Raw genomic sequence first — 15,374 nt, 5'->3', positions numbered from 1 at the left:
CATACAGGTTGTTTGATCCTGATTCCAGAGAGGTCCTGTTTCAACGGGATGTTCAGTTTGATGAGTGTCTTCCCACAGTGGATACCCCGACTCTAGTGTCTACTCCTCTGCCTACTCTGGCCACTGCACCACTTCAGGATCTTTTTGAGGATGATTCTGATGATGGTGTTGATGATCCACCATCCCCACCCCCACCATCCCCACCTCCACCTACTCCACCTCAGATGCCCAAGTGGGCTCGCCTTACTATTGTAGCGGCAGGTCCTGTGGCTGGTGATCCTTTAGATACTCATCGCACTCGTTCTCATATTGTGGGTTCTATTCTTTTGAGTCATGCTATTTCAGATGATCCTCAAAAGTTTTCAGAGGCGACAGGTCACCCTGAGTGGGATTGTGCTATGGAGGAGGAGTATTCTTCTTTGATGAGGAATCATACATGGGATCTATATCCTCTTCCAAAGGGCAGAAAGATGGTTAGGTGTCGCTGGTTGTATCACACTAAATATGTTGTTGATGGTTCCATTGATAAGTACAAAGCACGTCTTATTGCGAAGGGTTTTTCACAGGTTGAGGGTATTGATTACTCTGAGACATTTGCCCCTATTGCCAAGATGAATTCCATTCGCTTTGTACTATCTCTTGCAGCTTCTCGGCGTTGGCCTATTTTTTAGATGGATGTGAAGAGTGCCTTCCTGCACGGGGATCTACAGGAGGAAATCTACATGGAACAACCTCAGGGATTTGTGCAGGACAGTTCTTTGGTTTGCTGACTTTGGCGTTCATTGTATGGTTTCAAACAGGCCCCTCGGGCTTGGTATGCGAAGATGGACTCTTTCTTGCTCTCCATTGGGTTCTCCCACAGTCATTCTGATCACACCGTCTACATTCAACTTCTTGAGGGTGACATCTTGATTCTTGTGCTATATGTTGATGATCTTCTCATCACGGGTATCTCATCATCTATGATTCAGCATATTCAACGTGACTTGATGGATCAGTTTGAGATGACAGATCTCGGTTTGTTGCACTATTTCCTTGGTCTTCAGGCGATTCAGTCTTCTGATGGGATCTCTCTCTACTAGCAGAAGTATGCTCTTGACATGCTTCAGTGCTTCGGCATGCTTGATTGTAAGCCTGCTCCCACACCATTTCAGTTAGGGGTTGTTTTGACCATATCTTGTCCCACTCCTTCAGTCGATTCTACACTTTACAAGCAGTTGGTTGGCAGTTTGTTGTACCTGACTCACACCTGTCCTGATATTTCCTTTGCGGTTGGTCTTGTCTCTTGATTCTCCCATGATCCTCATGAGAGTCATTGGCAAGCTGCCAAACGTATTTTGAGGTACATTCAGGGCACTAGTTCTCATGGCATTCATTATACATCAGGGGAACCTCACATTGTTGGCTACACTAACTCAGATTGGGCTGGTGATGTCACTGATCGGAAGTCTACTTCTGGCTTTGTTTTCTATCTTGGCTCTGGTCCTATCACATGGTCTTGCAAGAAGCAGACTACTCATGCATTATCATCTATAGAGGCTAAGTATCGATCTGCTATGCTCGCTAGTCAGGAGATCTTATGGCTTCGATAGTTAATGACTGAGTTTGGTTTTCCTCCTGATAGTCCCATTGTTCTTTGGTGTGACAATCAGAGTGCTACTCATATTTCCCGCAACCTAGTAGAGCATCAACGGATGAAGCACATTGAGCTTCACATGCATTTCATCCGTCAGTTGATTTAGGATGGTGTTCTCATTCTGGAGTACATCCCCACTTCTGAGTAGGTTGCAGACATCTTCATGAAACCTTTTGCATCGCCGCACTATCTTTAGTTGCGCTCTATGCTTTGGGTGAAGGAAGTTGTCCTTGGGGGGTCTTTATGAGGCCTTCCTTCCTTCTTCTTCTTTCAGCATGTTCTTTTATCTCTTTTTGGAGAGGAGTTTTTTCCCACTGGGTTTTCTCCTTTGTCTCCGTTTCATAGAGATTTCATTGTATTTGGGTACCTGATCAGGCCTTGTTGCCAGGACCCATCTTTCATTCTTTGAGTAGTTGTTCTAGGTTTTAGCTTCTCCCTAGGTCTAGCTTAAGGGGGGGTGTTAGAGTAATTGGGTCCTTACTTGATTAATTAAACAATATTTGTTTAATTCTTTAAGTTCCCAATTATCTTTTTACACTTAAGCTAACATTAGGTGCATATAATTAATTATTTTAATTAATTATTATGTGCAAGCCTAGGGTTTTCCCTTTTTAGGGTTTCTTGACCTATTAGAGGTTACTTTTTCTTTTCATTGTATTATCTTTTCACAATACATTTTTGGTGAATTGGAGCTCTCTTTTTTAGAGAATATTTTTCCTGTGTTTTGTATGTTCTTCAGATTTTGCTTCATTGCTTCTCCTTGTAACAGGTTATTCAGCTTGTAGAAGATCTTTAGGCTACTATGGGGTTGTATGGAATTTTGCTAAGTGTCCCGGTTTGTTACAGTGATAACAAGCCATACCAGATGATCTCCAAGGTCCTGCATTTCCTCTTCCTGTTCTTCTTCTGCAGTTCATAGCCACATGACCAAAGTTATTATAGATGGTGCAAATAACATTTGTTACCTTTTCCATCTCAAATGGACTAAACCAGTTGTTGTAGGGTCTTTTCCAGTTCAGGTTTACCCAGTTGTCAAAATTCCTCATCCAGTCACCATTTGGTCTTAGATGCATGTGCGGTACAGGATTGTTTTCTCCATATCTACACTCAATAGATCTATGCCCATACATTCCACATGTGAAGCAATGACCTTCAAATTTCTTGGACACATACCTAGCATTAGTATTGTAACTTTCATTTATGTTAGGTTTGTCTCTACAAACATTTGCAGTGTGACCAGGTTTATGGAAAACAAAACAAACAGGTTTAAAGACCTTCTTACCAGTAGGCTTATTGTTCTTAGGAGCGGATTTGTTCTTAAGAGTGTTTCTCTTTGTACCGGAGGATTCACCTTTTTTAGATGTCTGAAAACCAAGTCCAGAGATATCACCCTTCATCCTTTGTGATTGAATTTGTTCTTCTAGCATGGTAGAACTTATGTTGACCTTTTCCAGTTTCTCATTGACTTTAGTAACCTGTTTGGTGAGATCTTCATTATGCTTTAACAGGTTCTCTCTCAGAGATGATGCAAGTTCAAGATCTAGTTGTAGATTCTCCTTTTCTTCTCTTTCAACAACCAAATGCTCATGCATAGTGACATTTTCCTGCTTGATCTTGGCAATCTCTTGATCTCTTTCCTTGATAAGATCTTCAGCAGCTCTTTTGGCTTCCAGTTCCTGACTCATGCAGATAGTGAGACCTTCTAGCTCTCTCCTTAGATTTAGTTTCTCACCGTTTAACTTTTCAACTTCCTCTGCTAAAGCATCAATATTGGCTTCATCTGAAGAACTATTATCAGATATATCTAACATTTGTTCAGTTATCTCTCTCCTTTTGACTTGTGAAGCTTTTAGTTTGACCCTAAGGGTTTCAAGCTCATTTATGCTAGCTTCTAGCTCTCTAGCCATCTCGAAATAGCTCATGTCCCCCATGGTGGTTTCAAGGCTCCATTATAAGCAATTAGGCTTCAAAGAAGTTAGGATCTGATACCAATTGATGGACTTGAAAAGCACTGAGAGGGGGGGTGAATTAGTGACACCAAAAATAAAACTACTTCAAACACTAACCGATAGATGAACTTAACAAAGCTTTTAAACACAAAGCATGCAATCCAAAATGATATAACAACATCCACAAAAAGTAAAGAATCCATCGTAACACAAGTGTTTGTATGTGGAAAACTCAAATAGGTAAAAACCACGGTGAGATAGAACTCACAAGTTAACTATCTGCAGTAATAGATAACTAACCGGTTAAGGTCTACAAAGTGCTTTGCTAGGAGAGAATCTTGTTAGAGATCCCAAAGCTTGATTAGAAGCTTATACCCTATTAAAGGTAGTACCCTATTAGGAGTAACCTTGGTGGAGGATTTCTGAATCCAAACTAATGGATCACCCTATTAGAGGATGTATACATTGAAGTTTGTTAGAGCTTACCCAGTTAGGGGATTTGATTCTGCTGTAATTGTTAGAAAACAACAGGATTGGTTTGATCTATCTGAGTAGCACAATACTTGCTTGATCAAATCCTTCTAAACATATTCAACACTTCTCTTCTGCATACTATGTAACTTAACTATTTTTACTTTCGCACACAACATAACACTTTTCACTTATATCAAATAATTCATTGTGATGTCAATATATAGACATTATGATTTCATGTCGGCCTAAAGAAATCATAACACAATTTCTTAGGTGCAGTGTATCTGGACAAGTGATCATTACTCATCACAAAAATTACCGGCAAGCAGTCGGTGCTAGTAACTCATCACAATCTGTGGTAACTCATCACAAAATTACCGAATATCGGTTGGAACAATCAAATATCGGTTTGAGTAAAACATATGAACCGTTATCCTTGAATCTATCTCCATCTTGATCTTCATCTTGATGCTGACTTCGTATAATCACAGATTGTCTCTTATGCACATATCGGTTGACACAAAGTACCGGTTACAGATAAACTTCTTAGTATAACCTCTAGCATACGAGTTGTAGTATAAACAACTTGAAGTTATACCGGTAGACAATATAGATATGTGTGTGTGTGTGTTTCATCAATGACAACATATGATGAATATATTACAATCATCATCAAGCCAACAGTAATATGGATGTATGTAACGATCTTATCATAATATCTTTTAGGTGGCCAACCTAATTGGTTTAGGCCTTAGGGTTGGTATAAATTGATGAAAGATCTCATTGTAAAAATGTTTGTGGTCATGGAATGCAATATCATATGCAAAGGAGATTTGGTTGATCATAGGTGATCGAATTGGGATTAAGGAATAGGTCAAAGGCCTCCAATATTGAGCTTAATCGAGACTGTAATCAGCCATGGTAGATGCTATCTCTGGCAGTTCATTATTCTGGATTATTGTCCATTTATCTTGAGGTGGTTATAACCTCTTTGTAGTCAGTGAGACTCTTTTGTAATGAGTAGTACGCTCTAGGTAGTGTTCCTTCCTGCATGTGCATGCCCCTCATTGTATCACATACTTTCTGTAGAAGTATCATCTGACTGTGGGTAGGCTTCCCATTGTGGTTTTTCCCTTTCCGGGTTTTCCACGTACAAATCATGGTGTTATGTGGTATGGTTGAATTGTGTTGATTATCTGTTTTATTGTTAATTTTTATTGCTTACCGATATCTGTTTCTGTTGTTTCGGTACTTAATGTTTATGTGATCCATTTAAAATTTATTAAGTAGATTAATTGATATAATCTGTTAACAACTGATTCACCCCCCCCTCTCAGTTGTTCACCGGTTATCCTAACAAAAGGTATTTTCATCTGTCAAACTAAATATGCTAAGAAATTATTGAAGAAATTTGGTATGGGAGATTCTAAACCGGTAATTACTCCTATAGTTATAGGTGAGAAATCGACAAGAAAAGATGTTTTTGCACAAGTAAATCCTACAAGATACAAATCTATGATTGGAGGTCTTCTTTATTTGACTCAGACTAGGCCTGACATTATGAATGTTGTTTGTATTGTTTCAAGATTACAGAGTGATCCTAGAAAAAATCATGAGATTGCAGTGAAAAGAATTTTTAGATACTTACAAGGTACATCAGGATATGTCTTGTGGTACCCTAAGGATGATAACTTTACTTTATGTGCATATACAAATGTTGATTGGGCTGGAGATATTGATGATCAAAAAAGCACTTCCGGTGGAGCTTTCTTTCTTGGAAAGAAGTTGGTTTCATGGATCAACAAGAAATAGTCATGTACTTCTTTATCTACTGTTGAAGTTGAGTATGTTGTTGCTGCTACTAGTTGTACACAAGTTCTATGGATGAAGCAAATGTTGAAGGATATAAAGGTGGATTGTGATGCACAAGTAGTTATTCACTATGAAAACTCTATTGCTATCAATATATCAAAGAATCTAGTATTTCATTCTAAAACAAAGCACATATCTATCAAGTATAAGTTTTACAAGGAAAATATGGAAGCAAATGAAGTTAGACTAGTTTATGTGAACACTAAAGAGCAGATTGTAGATATTTTCATTAAACCTTTTCCCAAGGAATCATTTGAGTACCTAAGAGATAGATTGGGAGTTTCTACCCCTCCAGTAGAGACTTGATTGATGCAGTTTGGCATCACTCAGGCATGCATTATCAAAGATACTATTCATTCTAGCACTGATGTGGGATGCTACTGCTCAGGGGGAGTAGTCAACTTTGTGATTCAATGGTTTATGTTTTTTCTTTGATATTTTTGTTAGATTTCTGGCATTGATGTCAAAGGGGGAGAGATATTGATGTGAAAAATACAAAGAAAGAAAAATAAAAATTCAAAGGGGAAGAGATATTGACATTCAGAGCTATATGTGGGAGATTGTTGGTTGTCTTCCATTGGGGGAAACTTGTTTGACATTTCTTGGTACTTAGATTTTTTTCACATCTAGTGTTGCCATCAATGCCAAAGGGGGAGATTGTTGGCCATTTGGTTGAATTGATTATGTGTTGTATTGATGTTTTGTCATTGATGCCAACACTAGCTATTTGGATGTTTTACCGACACCCTTTTGGTCCCAGTAGGTTGAGTGGTTTCTTGTTGATTTGGATCTGGCATGATCTGGTAGTCTCTAGTATAGTTTGGTGATGTAATTGTCTTGTTCATGATACTCATGTTCATATCTGGTCAGTTGGTTTTGGTCTGGTGATCAGATGTTGTCCTGCTTGCTTAGAAGCTTGGCTTTTGGTTCCGACGAGGGTCTCACTGGTAGAGATTTTGATGAAGATCTTTGATGAATTGCATAAGTGGTATTCGTGCATCTTCTGGTGGAGTTTCAGGATGCTGTTGGTGATCGTGTTCAAGACTTGGCAGATGGAGTTCATTGTTATAGTGTGTGGACCTATACTAGGTCCCGGTTGATCTAGGTTATGGATCGACTTTAATGTAACATGTGGATTGGACCTCTTGATGTGTTTCTGAGATGTCTTATGTGTTGGATATTATTTGTTTGGTCTAAGGCTGACATGGTTTCTAATTATGTAATTAGTTTATTATCTGGTGGCCGACATAATTGTTTATGGTCGAGGGTTTGTATATATAGATGTAAGATCTCATTGTAGATCATCATGGTTATGTTAGAGGTCATGGTCAAAGAATGTAATGTGTGAATAATGTAATATCATTCAGGTAGAGAATTTGGTCGATCATTGAAGATCGAATTGGGTGTATGTAAGAGGATTTAGTCCTTTGGTATTGAGCTTAACCAGAACCGTACTGAAGCATAGGAGATGCTATCTTTTGTAGTTCAACACTTCTCCGGATTGTAGTCTGGATTTCTAAGTGTATGCGGGAAAAGTGGGCTGATGAAACTTAATATGCGAAAATATTTCAAAATACTAGTCCATGCACACACATGAGACTTCTTGGTGCAAGCTATGGAGTAACGACGTATTACTCAACTTCCCAAGGTGGGTCCCATGGTTCTCTATCTCACAATGTCCCTCAAACCAATGTTTTTGCTCTCAGATCACTGAGCAAAATGGTTTAGGGATGGCAAATTCAAGAACGAGAGATGCTTTGATAGATTTTAGTATGAGATGCACTCTAAGCTATGCATGATTTTAAAATGCAATAAACTAGATGATAAGATGACAAGGTTAGTATGAGTACTATCCTAACATGATATATTTAGTCTATGATTGAGCTAAAATGATAAAGAAATATTCTAAACATGCATATTTAGACTAGTTCCTGATTTAAAAGAGGCTAAAATGATGAGCATAAAAATGATATGAAAGCTTGAATGTATTTGAGCATAAGTGTGATACTCCAAATTTGAAGGATGATTAAAATGGAGGAATGAGAGCTCTATTTATAGCAAGAATAGGGCAATGGATGGTCAAGATTGAATGGTTTAATCAAGGGTTGAGTTTGAAAGTTGGGGATCCATGTTTGTAATTGGCACCAATGAAATGGTGACAAGTGTCAACATAGGGTTGGGTTGAGAGAAGGGGTTGGAGGCATTAAATGCCCGAGAAGACCTCATGGTTATCTAGAGGGTAAGGGTCAAGCTTAAGTTAGGATTACCGAATGGATTAAGAGTTAATCCAAGGATAAACCTTTGTGTAAATGATTAAGAGATAATCATGGTCAAAGCATTAAAGGCCTGATGAGACCCTTGGGTTGGATGAAGGTTGAGTCAAAACAAATGTTTTAACCATGTAAGAGGGTTTGAGTTAACCATTAATGGTTATTGGAGACTTTGGGGGATTAAGTGGTTGAAGGTTGAAAGCCTTTAATGGTTATCAAAGACTTTGAGGAATTAAGTGGTTGAAGGTTGAAAGCCTTTAATGGTTATCAAAGACTTTGAGGGTTTGAGAAGTGACCTCCTCTTGCTTAGGAATGTGACAAAGTTTAGAAGATGGGTTAGGCTAATTGGGAGCGATTAGAAGAGTCTAGAAGGGATTAGAAAGGGGTTTAGGAAGGCAAGTGGGAGATGTAGGATTTTGCAAGTGGATGGAGGGATAATAGGATTTAATTGATTTAAATGATTTAATTCAATTTGGTTGCAATTAAATAAATTAGATTTATTCAATTTAGGATAACTATTTAATTAAATTTGAATTTAATTAAAAGTGGATAGGGGGGATTTAATTGACTAAAATGATTTATTCATTAAATGGATATAGTGAATTTAATTTAAATAAATTAAGTAATTTACTTAATTAAATAGAGGAATGTGGGTTATTAAATTAAATTGGATTTAATTAAATAGAGAAATGAACATAAAATATTCATTTAGGAATATGGTCATTTTTATACGTCTACATTTTGCCCCTCTTTGAAGTGACGTGTGTGCACATGTTATTTCAAAGAAAATGATGCTTTGTCATGATTTATGATCAAATGCAATTTTTGTGTCGCTCTTTTGATTTGCCAGTCGTGCCCCGGATTTAATTTGATGTGTGATGCCCTAGATTTGATATTTGATGGTGATTCCCCCTCGGGAGATGAATCAATATTTTGAAATTTTTTGATTTAATTTGATGAGTTGCGTATGATGTGTATGATTTCGTGCATATGAAATGTGTGCAAATTGATTCATCTCCCGATAAGTTACAAATGTTATGGTATAGGGGAGACCACGACCATATTACAGGTCCATTTGGCTAACCCTAATTACATTTTCCTCCTATAAAAGGGGAAAAGGGCTTGAATTAGATTCATTTGTGCTTTGTTGACTTTGGAGAAAGAGAATTTGGTCTGCAGACAAAAATGCCTATTCCGTATCATAGACACCGTTTCGAGTGCGTTCGGAGGTACCGGAGACCTACCGCGTATGGACCACCAGTAAGTCAACATTTTTGACCCTCTTTTGATTTTTTATTTGGTCATTTTTAGTCATTTTTTGATTTTCAAAGTTCGGGTTTAACGGTTTAGCGCATCTAGGGCATAGATTAGCGCATACGAAGTTTAGAGTAGCGCATCAAAGCGAATATTAGGGGTCGCATCCGAAATAGATAGGATAGCGCATAAAAGAAATAGGTTAGCGCATATAGGTAGAATAGCGCATGGCAACCGTCGGGTAGCGCGTTAGGTCAACAGGTTAGCGCGTAGGGTAGACCTAGCGCATAGGGGTCACAGGGGTTCGCATAGGTAAGGGGGTTTAGCGCGTAGGGATAACCTAGCGCATAGGGTCAAACGGGTAGCGCCTAGGAGGTGTAGATTAGCGCATAGACGGAGTTTAGCGCATAGAGTAGGTTAGGTGGCGCATGGGGGGAAAAGATTAGCGCGTAGACTCAGTCTAGTGCATAGGGTAAATAGATTAGCGTGTAGGAAAAGCAGCCTAGCGTGTAGGGGAGTTTTAGCGCAGCGGGAGTCTGTTTTAGCACATCTGGAAAATTTTTGCAAGATGAGCCGATTTGTAAAATTTTTGTGTCGTGCTGTCATGATTTTATGGATTTGTCCAATATGAGTGTCGATATAACTTGTTTTGATTTGCGATATTCCAAGTTATGTATAGATATCAATGTGTTGTGTTGATCAAAATATGATATATTTGCATGTTCTGTTTCAAGTTCAATGTGTGAAGCCTGATTTGTGTTACAAGCTGATATGGGTTGGAAACTTGAGTTGTTTTACAAGCTGATATGGGTGGGAAACTTGAGTTGTTTTACAAGTTTATGTGATTTTGGAGACTTGAGTTGTGTTACAAGTTTTGATATGGTTTTTGATAACTTGAGTTGTTTTACAAGTTGATATGAAATGATAGGATTTTGAACTTGATGTAGATGAGCAAATTGTTTCATGTTGTTGATGTGAGTTTGATTTTGATATCTTTGTTTTGATGTGGAAACTGATATTGGATTTGTTTTGTTTGTTTGACAGGAGCGATTGGGTGTGGTCCAGTCACGGGAGAGATTTCCAAGGCCGTGGACATTGATACCGTGGTTGTTGCAGGCTGATCTTGATATTATCGAGAGATGTGGGTTGACTTCCCTCTTAGATATGCCTCGGTTCACTGTGAACTGGGGGCTATTGACAGCACTTGCGCAGAGGTGGCACGGTGATACGAACACCTTCCATTTTGCCACTGGAGAGATGACAGTCACACCAGAAGACTGTTACAGGATCCTGCGCATCCCTATAGTAGGTGCACTACTACCCTACGAGCAGTCAGAGGAGGGTGGGACAGAGGCACTGCGTCGCATATTCCAGGATGATACAATCTGTGGCTATGAGATCCCATGATAGGAGTTTCTAGACCTAAATTACGCACCACTGCCATCCGTACTAGTAGGTTTCATTGGTGGATTCTTTTGTCCTGATCGCAGGTCAAAGGGATTTTCTATGGGATGGGGGCTGGTGTTGGAGGAGATGGTTACACGAGGCCGGAGGTTTTCTTGGGGGTCAGCTATGCTGGCCCATCTATACAGGGGCCTGCATGAGGTAGTATACCTCGGTTATGGCAGTTTGTCAGCTGGCGTGACTTTATTACAGGTATGGTGCTGGGAGCATATTCCAGTGGCGAGGCCACTAGCAGATAGGGACAGGCCCGTGGGATGCGCATATGCGTACGGATACAGGGGTCTAGTTGTCCAGCGTAAGCTGGGCAAACTAGAGCATTGGAGGAGGGTGTTGGATGACATTGATATGGTCACCTGGCGACCGTACACAGGATGTGAGGTGTGGGCTAAGGATGGGCTGGAGATGCCCTTTGTTTTTACGACCAAACATCTGATCAGGAGGACCCCGTTCGTGATAAAGAGATTTGTGGTGACCCGAGTTTTGAGACAGTTTGGGCGCCAGCAGGGTATTCCACAAGGAGCGTGCCTATATGCACAACGGCGGCAGGATGTGGCGGATTGGGGGCCGACCATTGATAGTGCAGTGGCGGTGGAGGAGTTTGTGGGGTTAGCAGGTCTGATATGGGATTATGCCCCTGAGATTCAGGATGCGGGCATGACGGATGAGTTTGCTCGATTGTTTGCTACACGAGCGGTGGCCAGGATATCTGATCCTGAGGAGATGAGGCCAGCCTTTGATTCAGATGAGGAGGAGGGAGACGGGGGAGACGACGGAGATGATGGGGAGGATGGAGGATGAGGGAGAGGAGCTAGAGGGAGGCGGGGAGATAGAGGGAGGAGAGGGGATAGAGGTGTGGATAGAGCAGTGAGACAGACGAGGGTAGATAGGGGGAGAGGTGGATTGGCTATCGGAGCCAGTGGAGAGGGGAGAGTGGGGGAGGTGTTAGCTGCAGTGGGTGGTACAGAGGAGGCTAGGCAACCAGTGTAGAGGAGGAGGATGGATGTACTCCCACCTCTAGCACCGAGGATAGGCTAAGTGGGAGGGGTTCCTCCAACACAGGTACCACTACAGGTTCGGGTCCCAAGTCATATGGAGGATGCTCAGATGCAGACCCTACAGATTACTGTTCAGCAGCTGCAGGCACAGATTTTGACCTATTAGCGGCAAATTTCTCAGTTGACCACTGAGCGAGATACCGAGATAGAGCGGAGGGGACGAGCGGAGGAGGTGGTGTCAAGTATGCAGAGAGCAGCGGTGGGTGGTCCGATGAGAGACACCCTGAGAGAGCTAGTGTTGAGAGCCCAGGAGGCAGAGTATTATTGGCGGCACTATGAGGCTGTGGTACAGAGAGACCGGCGAGTACAGAGCTTTGCACAGTCGAGATCTAGTCGATCTCGAGCTACTGGGTCACGGTCTGAGAGTCGAGATGTTACGGGGCCATCGAGACAGGACCCTCTTGGGGATCCAGGGGCAGGGACATCTGGAGTGAGACCATCTCTGTCAGGGGATAGTCATACTTGAGAGACATTGTCTTCGTTGTATTTTTGGATCATTGTTATTCTTTGTACTGGACACAGTGTTGACACATTTTGTACATTTGGATCATTTTTGAGATATATATATACGGAACCATTTGCTTTGATCATGTGATGTGTTTATATGGATGCATGTTATGTGGGTTACTTCTTTATGATGATGCAATGCTTAAATATATGACATAATGTATGATGCAGGATGTATGTTTTTATATGCTGTGAGATGTATCTTGAAAATGACATGTATGATTTGATATGCAACTATGGTTAAATGATATGCAACTAATTGTAAAATGATATGCAAACATGTGAAATGATATGCAACTAATTGTTTTTGGTAGCATCCACATTCTGTATTTGCCATCCGATATAACCATTTGTTTGCTTTCTTTGTAGATATCATCATTGAGCATTGATTTGTTTAGGATATGTTGAAAATTTATACAAGCATAATGGTATAATTGAACCATAATGACCTGAGAAAAATTTACATGATTTTTTATTTTGCAAGAAAGCACAAGCGTCAAGGTATAATTGAACCAGGACGACCTGAGTGCGTATTGCATAAACAGACAAGATTAGATCATTTGTATGCGTGAAGTGGAATCAGGCCTTCTGTGATATTCGACGTATCACGTCTCGAGGCATGTATTCACACAGTACAAGTGATCGCCTCACAGACAGAAGACTAAGAAAATATTGGAAGTTCCCCTTGATCTCTAGCTTTGAAGCATTTTGTGAGATAAGAAAGAAAATCCAAATTTGAAAAAGTTCAAAATGCAAAAATAGTCAAGATTTTTATGCAATAATGCAACATTTAGTACTTCAGAAAATCATCCATCCTTGGTGTTTTGTGAATTGTTTTGTTTTGGTTTTTGTGATGAAGTGTAGTTTTGTTTGTTGGATGTCATGCGTCTGAGTTTTGCAATAGTTGTGATGTCTTGAATGTTTGCAAGTTTTTGAACAAGTTAATGCCCCTAGCTGAGTGTGCCTCTTGATATGATCATGTACAGTGATTTCCAAGCCATGGTGGGATGTGGTAAGAGGATATATATAGATAAATCAGGATAGTGACTATACTAAGTATGTCCTGAATGGATTTTTGCTAAGTGTTGGGCGATGGCCGATAGTGTTTGTATGGATAAAATGGTATTGATATAGATGGAGGAGCCATTCTTTCACAAGAGCGCCTGTTTACCAGGTTTTCACCATTTGTTTTTATTGTACTTTATGTTTTTGCTTTTTCCGGATTTTTTTTTATTTTTTTGCTTATTTTGGCTTTTTCCATGCACTAGGCCACTTAAGTGTAGTACCTCTTTAGATGGATGTTGTTAGTTGGTTCATTGAGCACATCTCCTTCAGAATTTGTTAGCTGATAGGCACCTGATCCATAGATTGATATGATAACATAGGGACCCAACCAGTTAGGTTCAAATTTCCCTTTCTTTTCTCGATCTTGCTGATTTCTTGGATTTTCTTTGAGGACTAGGTCACCAACTTTGAAGTTTCTGGGAATGACCTTGTGATTGTAGCTTCTGCACATGCGTTGTTGATATGCTTTGAGATGAGTGTAAGCATGTTGGTGTCTTTCATCTAATAGTTCAAGTTCTTGCAGCCGATTAACTCGATATTCTTCATCCGGGATTAAACCTTTTAAAGAGACTCTGAGAGATGGGATTTCTACCTCCAGGGGTAAAATGTCTTTTGATCCATATACCAATGAGTATGGTGTTGCTCCTGTAGGTGTGCAGATGCTGGTCCTGTATGCCCAAAGTGCTGGATTGAGTTGTACGTGTCAATCTTTGCCTGCATCATTCACCGTTTTCTTGAGGATTTTCAGTATTGTCTTGTTAGATGCTTCCGCTTGACCATTTCCCTATGGGTAGTATGGTGTAGAGAACCTATGTTGGATTTTGAATTTTTCACATAGTTCTTGGACATCTTGATTCATGAAAGGCCGTCCATTATATGTGATGATTGAACTTGGAATACCATATCTGCAAATCATATAATTGAGGATAAAAGAGGCAATTTGTTTCCCGGTCACTGTGGTCATGGGAACTACTTCGATCCATTTGGTAAAATATTCTGTTGCTGTTATAATGAACTTGTGTCCATTTGAAGATGAAGGATGAATTTTGCCTACTAAGTCTAGTCCCCACTGACAAAAGGGCCAAGATGTTGTAAATGGTTGCAGTTCCTGTGCTAGTGCATGTATCAGATTGCCATGGATCTGGCATTTAGGACATTTCTTGGCGAAATGATATGAGTCTTTCTCCATTGTAGGCTAGTAGTATCCCATCTGTAGAAGCTTTTTAGCAAGAGTAGTTCCACTTGAATGTGTGCCACAAATACCTTCATGAAGCTCGTGTAAAGCAGAATCAGAATCATTACGATCAAGGCAACGAAGAAGAGTACCATCGAGACCTCGACGATACAAAGTATCAGCAGTAAGGGTGTAACGGGCAGCTTGTCAGATAAAGTTACTTTTTGGTTATGGGATTGGTCAATTGGTAAGATATTGTGTTTGAGATAGTTGTATATGGGTCCATATAACGGAGAATCTGAACCAGTCAAGGCATAGATAACCTAGGATTCAGAGTGGTCATAGGCGGGGGAGAACAGTTGCTCTACCAGGAACTTGTAACAACTCTGTTGCTCTGGAATTTGTAGTAATGAAGCAATTGTAGCCATTGCATTGTCTGCTTTGTTGTTTAATCTTGGTATTTGTTCGAAGGTGATGTGCACAAAATACTATTTGAAGTCATCCACCATTCGTTTGTAGGGTAGTAACTTGTCATCCTTGGTCTGATAGTCATTGTTGATTTGATGGACAACTAGTTGTGAGTCTCCATAGACTTTTAACTTTGTGATTTTCCATTCAACGACCATTTTGTTGCCTATAACCAATGCCTCATAT

This window comes from Cryptomeria japonica, chromosome 7 (genome assembly GCF_030272615.1).
Source record: "Cryptomeria japonica chromosome 7, Sugi_1.0, whole genome shotgun sequence".
Taxonomy (NCBI): domain Eukaryota; kingdom Viridiplantae; phylum Streptophyta; class Pinopsida; order Cupressales; family Cupressaceae; genus Cryptomeria; species Cryptomeria japonica.
Note: the sequence above shows the minus strand (reverse complement) of the source record.